This window comes from Lygodium microphyllum, chromosome 13, assembly GCF_053477565.2.
Source record: "Lygodium microphyllum isolate KBCC chromosome 13, Lygodium_microphyllum_v1.1.10, whole genome shotgun sequence".
In the NCBI taxonomy this organism is placed as follows: Eukaryota; Viridiplantae; Streptophyta; class Polypodiopsida; order Schizaeales; family Lygodiaceae; genus Lygodium; species Lygodium microphyllum.
The window spans coordinates 112,161,713-112,171,124 of NC_141147.1; positions in this window are offsets into that span (position 1 = coordinate 112,161,713).

The following is a 9,412-nucleotide window of genomic DNA, read 5'->3' on the forward strand; positions in this document are numbered from 1 at the left end:
AGCATCGGTAAATTAATTTGATGCGTCAAGGAATTGTAACGCTGGTTGGAGAAAACCACATGTATCAGCTTGGCATGCATCCTAGCTTTTGCATCAGGGATATCCTGGATGCTTATGCCGTCATTAGTAAGCACATCTTCCTTCTTCATTTTCAACATGCCATAAACATCCCTTCTTTGTTTCCTCTCCATCTTTGGTACCAATCCCAAAGCCTTCTCCACCAAGGCTGGGTCTAACCGGACCTGTACCTGTTTTGCATTTTCTTCTCTGCCCACTATTACAATACCACATTCTTGATCCGGGTTGTATGTTCTAAGGAACTCCAAGCACTTCAGGTGGTCCGGCTCCTGCGAAAACTTTTCGAGATACTTCACAAGGTTGCATTATTCCACCACCCTCCTGGCTACTTCCTCCTTGGCCACCATGACTTCTATGTTGTGGATGGTTCGAAATTTGAGCTAGCTGAAGGCGCGGTTCTCTAGATGGGTGCAGTATTGCTCCCTTTCCTCGTCTGTGAATGGGAGTCGATGGGCGCGGTCTTGCTACGATATTTTATGCTCCTGCCATAAATCGTAACTTTCATTAGTATTTTCCACATATCAATTCGCTGATTGCGGGAAAAGAAAAAACTCTATGCTTTTTGAATGAATTCCTTAGGAAGCCATGTAGATTTTCCTTTTTAGACTTGGACTTTTGCCCTTTATTTCAAAGTTTTTCCTACCCATTTTCCTACCCATCCGTTTTTTTCATACTATATGTTTATGCTTTTCACTAACTTTACTTTACTGTATCCCTTTTGATTCATTTCCCATCTGATTCATTTCACTTTACCCCTTACTTTACTGTATCTCTTTTGATTCATTTCTCATCTGATTCATTTCACCTTACCCCCTCCCCTTCCACCTTGAAAAGAATCCTTCCTAGGATTGAGGGTCAAAAGGTTAAGGGCTTTCGACATGTTGGGGTAGGAGTTACTTGTGAAGGAGCCAAGTATAGAAATTTGGATTGTATTCCAGTTGAGCTAGGCGGTCCAAATCAAAGGGTCGAATTCCTACGTACGTAATGTATGTGAGAACATTTGTGAGGAAGTCACCAAAGTCGACTCGACTTGCAATGTGGAGTTCTTCCTCTGTTAAGAGGCGGTCAAGGTAGGGATGCCCCTTGATATGCTCGTCCGTGGGTCGGCCCCAAAGAGTGGTTAACACTCTATACGAGGTGGACGCGACATAAGTGGGATCATACTCTGCCATTTTGATGGCTCGGCGTTCTCGGCGTTGGTCATTATGCAACATCCTTCAACTTCCCATTGCAACCTAAGAGCATACCACTGCCTCAAGAAAGGTGATCCAATGTCAGCAAGGTGTGATAACTTTGCGATCTCTTGGTCAGTGATAGCAGAAGTGGTCAGTGGATCGTATGATGTGATGAGGTGTTGTCTGATGGCTTGCTCCTTGGAGATCTCACTTTTGATCAACTCAACGGCGGAGCGAGAAGCTTTTGCAAATGTGAATTCAAAGGTCTCCCAAGAGCAAGGCATGTTGTGCACTTTTGTTGCAAAGGGTTCTTCCAATAGACCTAAGTCCAAGCGGTCGTAGCTGAGGGCTAGTGATACGAAGGTGGCATCGAGTCGTTTAATGCATTCCACCACGTCATCCCCGATGTCCTCCACAAGGTCAACGACTAGCGCTAGGAAGGATTTTCATTCGTAGGAGGGCGTAAGACCGACAGGTGGTTGCGGTTTGACAAAACAAGCACTTTTGACAACAAAGATGGGCAGTTGGGAGTTTCCTTAAGCCTGCAATTAGGCTGTTTGGAATATGGCTGGATTAGGGTCAGCCCCAACAGATGGACTGTTGCATTCAGCTTTGCTTTGGGGAGTCGAATTGACTTGGTCAGATGATGCCTCCTGTGACAGTGGCTTTTGCTTGGGCCGATAGGTTTGCGCGACTTTCTTGGGCCGAAGAGTAGATGAGTTGGATGGCTGGGGCTCTGGAGAGCATTGCGGCTTATGGTTTTGAGGTGTTATGGGACGTGGGCTGATCAAGCTTGAGGGTGGCGTATGAATAGTGCCTTTGGCCATGGGGGCCTTAGGGATCCACAATGAGGTATTTCCCTCATAGTAGCCTTGCGCATGCAAGAGGGCTTTAGGGACCCACCTTTGCTTGATCACACGGCTCTTCCTGTGATTGCGTCTTGGCCTCCTAGGTTTAGAGTTCTGGGTCTTCTGAGGATAGGCGCGTCGACTCTTAGGCGGTTGTTGCGGCTGTTTAGGCACCCACTGGAAGCAAGGCTATTGGGCCTTTACTTTGGTCGTTGTAGGCTGCTGTTTATGGAAGTCGGGGAGTGGCAGCCGTACACTACCCCCTTCCTTAGTCTTGCCTACGGATGTTTCTACCGGTGGCTTTGCAGACGGTGATGGTGTCGCGCAGCCCTTGCTGAAAGCTGTGACAATGTGCACGTTACCTATTGCTAGGTGGATGCGCTGCAACTCATAATCAACATTGCAATGAGTCTGCTTTTTGAAGGTTCGCCCCAGCAATGACTCCGTGCCTGCGTCTGTAGCACTTGGCAACACGTAAAAAAGCATTGGAACAGTCTTAGACTCGATAGAAACGGCGACTCTGCACTTGCCGAGAAGTGCATATGATTGAGCCCCATATGGGTTTAATTTGGCAGTGGGTTGAACTGGTGGTTTCCCAAGTTGGATCCAATGATTGTGGATTAAGACATTGAAGTCTGATCCCTCGTCGATCAAGGCGTTGAAAGCGCATGTTTCCTTGGCAGTGACCGTGACATGGAGGTAAGCGAGTTCCACGGCTTCCTCATCCTCTTCATTGCTTTTGGTGATTGTAGCTATCTGTACTTTGACCGGCGGTTCTAACAATGGTGGCTCATGCCAAGGATGCGTGGGGGGGTAGTACTTCTTAGCACGACTACCATTGAAGAAACCTATTCCCTCACCGTCTAGTGTCTCAAGCTCGACATTGCTGGTTCGGCTGATTGCATAAACCTTGAAGGGTCCGAGACCCCTGAATTTCATTTTTTGCTTATGCCCCTTAACTGAGTAAAGGAGCACTAAGTCACCCTATTCGAATTCGCGTTGTTTGGCATGCTTGTCAAACCAGCTCTTGCGTCGGGCTTTCTCACAGATAAGCACGTGGATGGCCAAAAGATGAGTCTCTGATAGGGGGTTCAAGTTCGACCAAGCATTGCTTTCATGCCTCCTTCCCTTCCCATCATTCTTGAAGTGCTATTCTCAGGCTAGGAACGAAGAATTCTAATGGTAGAATTGCCTCATCTCCATAGGTCAATCTGAAGGGGGTTTGGCGACAGCTATTTTATAAGCTGTGCGGTAGGCCCACAAGGCTGCCATCAGCTTGTTGTCCCAGTCGCTTCTTGAGGCTGAGACTACTTTAGTCAAGACATTGATAAGAATCTTATTAGTTGATTCTGCCTGGCCATTAGCCTGATGGTAGTATGGTGAGGATTTACAATGGATGATGAGAAAGGTGGATAGGAGATGTGCTATCACATCGTTGATGAAGTGTGTGCCTTGGTCGCTAACCAGTTCGATGGGGCAACCGAAGCGCGAGATTACTTGCTCCCATAAGAACTTGGCAGTTGTCCTAGCATCGTTTTTTCGTGTGGCTCTTGCCTCTGCCCATTTCGTCAAGTAATATGTGGCCACCACGATGTACTTGGCTTGTGAGTACTGTGCCACAGGACTGATGGGTCCTATGAAGTCAGTTTCCCATTTTTCGAAGGGTTGGTGAGTAATAATTGGGGTCAACTCCATTTGATCTTTACGAATTGAAACTTTTGTCCATTGGCACTTGTCACAATGCTTGACGAATCGCTTGGCGTCGCGAAAAAGTGTGGGCCACCATAGTTGAGACTGCAGCACCTTCAGTGCTGTCATGTCTCCACTAAAGTGTCCTCCCGCAATGCCGTTGTGCACCTCCAAGAGCACATCGTGCATCTCATGCTCACACACGTACCTACCCAGCAATCCGTCTTGCCCCAGCCTATAGAGTTGGCCTGCAATCAGCTTGGTAGGGCTAGATCTTCAGGATCAAGTGCCTAAGACAGGCCTTTTCTATTGGTCGCTCAGATAGTCTGTGCCCAAGCACTTGGACTATGTCGTCCACCCAATATGGCATTAGATCAGCCTTAAATAAATCTCTCTTGTTGGATAGGTGGAATAAGTGGGCATCAGGTAACTCGTCAACGATGCCTTGTCCAACGGCTTCTCCTGTGGGTATGCGTGACATGTGATCAGCCATGTAATGATGTTTTCCCTTTCGTACCACCACAAAGAAATCGAACTCTAGAAGCAGGAGGAGCCATCGAGCTATGCGCCCTGTAGCACATGGTTTGTTTACTAAATAGAGCAGGACTTGATGGTCCACAAAAAAGATAAAGGGTGTGGCCAATAGATAATGCCAGAATTTCTTCACAGCAAATACCATGGCTATGGACTAAGTCTACCTCCTTGACTTTGGCTGGTCCCTCGATTGGTTCGCTCGTCTGCCCTTGACGTTTGGTACCTAACAGAACTACTATCCTATCCCCTTTTTTGAATTTCATGAAGCATAGGGAGGTCCTGCAGCTTTTGTTGTTCTTCTGATCGTGTATCCCTAGGTTGCTTTGCCTTTTCCTGCCTTACCCGTCTATGCCTCAAGTGGACGGGTAGGTCCCCCTTGGTACATCTGGTCATGGGCGGCCTAGGGATCTCTGGATCACTATCCGAACTAACTTCCGATTCAGAGTCAAATCCTCCATCTTCGCTGGAAGAGGTAGTCTCCCCTGGTGGCCGCAGTTTAGATGGCGATTCGGTCCTAAGTATTGATGTCATTCCTGGCTGGGCTAGGCCTGCTTGCTCAAGGTCTATGGCTCCTATGCATTTCAACCAAGATCGATCACATTCCATGCACATGACTCCTCGTTCTACTCTAAGGGCCTGCCTTTTCTACGGCTTGGCATCTGCTCATATCTGCTCAATTTCTCGTCCTTCAGTGTCATATTCTATGGTATCTACTTCACCCTCGCTCTCATAACTGAAGGATTGGCAGTCTTCGTATTCGTCGCTGGAATCTTTGTCATCCAACTGCTCGTCGTCTCCTAGGGCTTGGTATGCCTCGTGTTGTTGGTCAGGAACTAGGGCCCAGTTATACATGAGGTTCAAATCGTGCATCCTGGTCCATTGCCACTTGGGATCCTCTAAGAGATCCTGTAGTGGTTTGAAATTTGCAGCTGGGTTGCCAGCTAGCTGGTCCGTTAGGTATTCCAGTACCCCCCTGGAGTTTCCTTTTGTTGGATGGCACCTGGAAGGTGACAGGCTCAGGCTTTCCCTAGCGGCTCCCTGCCATCATGCAGACTGGTGCAGAGAGTGCTTCATTAGACTTGCCGATCGTTTTGATGGCCTGCTCATATGCCTCATGATCTGAGAATGGCAGGTCGATTGTAGCAAGAATGTGCATCCAATCCCGCTCATCCTCTAGGCATGGGATATACTTGGTCAAGGATCCATAGGGCTTCTTGACCTGAGTGTTCCCCTTGAGCATAATAGAGATGGCGTTTAGGTCGACTGGTGAGGTCTTCCAAGTGACCATCTCTATTCTTACGGCGTCCGTTCTATTGCCAAGGAAGATCAAGCCGTTACCCCAATCTTTGATGACTCTAACGTTGCGCATCCAGGGTCGGCCTAATAGGACATCGTAGTCCACTCCTTTCATGACTATAAAATCAATAGAGAACTGGACACCTGCGATCTTCACTAGCCAATTCTTCAGTACCCCGATGGCTTCACTCTCATACTGTTTGCTAGCATGACATTAAACCTAGCAGCTTCGATAGGCATGTTTCCCAAAGTCTAAAGCACTGCATGGCTAAGCACACTAACCCCAGCTCCTGTGTCTACGATTCCCTTTCTTGTTGTGTCACCCAGGGCTAGGACCGGCAAGACCGCATGCATCTCAGAGCCTTTCCAAAAGGCATTGACCTGCAAGGATTTAGGCACGAAGTGCAACATCAAACTTGGCAATTGCGTTTCTGCAACATGGTCTTGAGGGTTTGCCATGACCTGCTCTTGTGATCCTTCGACCCACTGCTTAAGATCTTGCCATAGGGTAGGATGCTGCTTAAGTAGATCTCCTAGGCTAAGTGTTACAGGGGTGGTCACTACCGTGGTCAGGAGATCATTAGATACTCGTCCTTCCCCTAACCTAGATTGTTCGGGCCAATGGCCGCAGCTGATCTGCAGCTCTGTCGCGTCTAGGCTTGGTCTTAGCGGCACTGCTTGTGGTGTAGTTTCTTCTACCGACTTAGGTTGAGGCGGTGATATCGGTGTGCTTACACTGGAGAGGTCATCGATCTTGTCCTCTACGATGGGCTCAACGTCTTTGAGGTGCTGTTGAGCCTCCTTCACCCATTCCTTCACCTTTTCTATGGCCTCTAATTGTCGCTTCGGATGCGGGTATTCCCCTACCTTAGCGCTTCCCTTTTCGGCCGTCTTAGGGGCTGAAGTCTCTGCCTCTGCGTCTGAAACCTTCTTTCCCGCAGGCAGAGTTGTATCACTCTCGGTTTTTAGTGTGACTTTAGCTTCCGATCTCTTCTTCTTCCACCTACAACTTTTCTTCCCTATTGAGGTTGCGTCGAGATTGCTAGGTCCTGGCAAAGAGATGCCAGCCTGCTTCATTTGGGCTCAAGTCATGACCCACAATGGAATAGGTGTGGCCTCCCCATCGGGGTTTTCGACACCAAACAGCCCCAATGGGATAGATGGCAAGTTGGCTGAGCTAGAGGATGGCTTTCGCTTTGGGCAATCCATGAAAAGATGAGTGCTTCCGCACTCTGTGCACCTTTGGTCAGCCTTGTCTCTGTTTTGCTGCTCTCTTTCCGGGTAGCGTGATGAGACATGACCGGGGTAACCACAAGTCCAACAAGTGATTGGATCCTGCGGCGGGTGCCCTCCTAGGCCTCTAAGCTTACCTTGATGCTTGATCGAGTATCCTTCTCTCTCTTGCACTCCGATAGCTCCACGATTATTGATGCTAGCTCAAGCATCCTCAAGCCTCCTCCATCTCCAAGCTCCATCCTCCATAGCTGCGCGCGCAAGAGAAGAGAAGAGAAGAAGAGAAGAGGAGATGGTGAAGAGCTTCACCCTCTTGATCCCTCACTCCCACACACACTCACTCCCTCACACTCTCACACTCCCTCTCTCAAGAGCACACACAAGCAAGAAGGAGAGAAGAAGAGAGGAAGAAGAAGACTCTTTTTGCCACACACCCAAGAATGAGCTTCTCATTCACTTTTCAACTTTATATACAAAACCCTAAATCCCTTTTGGGCGGTCGTCCCCTTTTTTCCTTTTTTACATGGTCGGCCGTAGCCTAGGCCCTTTTTCCCATTTCCCACCACTCTAATTTCATCCTATTCCCAATTAATGCATACAATTTGCACAGGAGCAAGCCTGGCGCTCTTTTACAAGGATTCGAGAGCGCTTCCATATTTGATGGTGCGCCTTTTACTCTTTTGTTGCCTCAGGGCGACACTGAGACTTTCTGAGGGTCGTGCTCGATCATTTAAATTTTTCAGGGTCTGGTTACCGATCAAGGCGCCTTTTTCTGCTTTTATCCTGCATCTTTTTTGCTATTTCCTTTTTTTCGTTTTCCGCTCCTCTGTGCTGCGGGAAACATGGTAACAGTCTACAGAAGGTCACAGAAGGTCATCAAAACCTCATAACTCATACTCAAACCATTCCAAACTATCAAAAACTATTCAATAAGCCTCCAAAAGATCTCAATATTCATCAACCATCAATCCATGCTTCATACAAAAGACAATCAAAACAAAACAGAAGCTATACAGAAGGTATAGAGAACCAATCAGAACCTATCAGAACATCATAGAACCTCATAGAGCTTCATCTCTTTACTGAGAATCATCATGAACTTCCAAAACATAATCAATATCATCCAAAACGCTCTCAAATACTTCCATTAACAACCATACATCGCTTTAAATCCATTAAAAATCAATCATTCAGACCTCAAAAACAATAAAAATCAGTCAAAAATTCAGTCTCTTTCCACTCTCAATAGTGCTTCAAATCGAGCATTGATGTAGGGTTCATCGGTGCTCTTTGTAGGTAGGAGATTTGGGAGTTTAATCTTCAAAGCAAGTAAATATTTTGTGTTTCTAATTATTAATAGGCAAATAGGAGAAATCATTTCAGTGCATTACTTTTGATTTTTGTTGCATTTAGAGTAGGTAGAATTGAGAAATCGAAGAGGAAAGTTTTAGGGTTGCTGCTCTAAAACAAGCCCAAACTGGACACATATCAGGAAAAAAAAGGAAAAAAGAGTACTCAAACAGATTTATGATGTTAAGAGAGTGATTGGAGAGCCTTAGTTGGGGAAGGGGTTATAACCCAAGAGGTCAAGGAAGAGCTCATTTGCAACTATTGCATTGTGAGAGTGAGAGAGAGAGACAGAGATACCTATTGCCTGCATTGGATCGATTGCTTCACCCATGTGTTTTTAACGCATTGCAGGTACACACAACTCTTCTCCTCTGTCTATAACTTTGATCTGGAGGTGCTTGCTACAGGGCATGACATAAATCTTGCAATTCAATCAATTCGTTGTTGCATCGACCAAAATTGCACAGCGTTCGGTCGTCCGAGTGATGGTAATTTTGGGCCAAACTTCAAAATCGGCCCTTGGTTTTTGTGTGTTTGGCCATTCGACCCACTATCATTCCAACATCCACCACTTGGCTTAACCCCACTCGGACAAGTTGACATTTAGTCACCCGGTCGAATCGACCATTTGGACCAACTTGCCATTCCGCCCACTTGACTCAGTCCTCGGACAACAAGATTTGAACGGTCCGAGTTTGACATTCGGCCAAGTTGCATTCGACTGGCCCTCGTCCATTCGGCCCCTGTAATTCGAACATGCTCGACCGAATTTGGATTTTTTCAAATTTTTAACTTGAAAACCCTGACTGACCCAGACCACTACTGTGCAAACCCTCGAAGGCCATATAAATGCTTAAAGCACCTTTTTGGCGCGAGAAATAGGTAAATCAGTGAAACATGGACTTAGAAGCGACTTTGGCCAACCAACTAGCAGTCCAAGCCACTAAGCAGCACTAGACTGACTCATAGATCCCCAATGGATATCAATCAAGCTACATGATGCAGCACAGACCCTAGGACCAATGAGAATGGTTAGAGACCGAACTTATAGCCTATTAGGCCAAATCTGTAAACGAGAGTGTGATAGCCGCGTAGTCACTTTACCTTCACACTCGTACTGTTTTCCAGCACTTGAAGGACACCTAAGAAAAGCCGAAAGCCTGAGTGAGCACAGTGCACGAAAGAGAGTACACACATGCATTGAGTGAC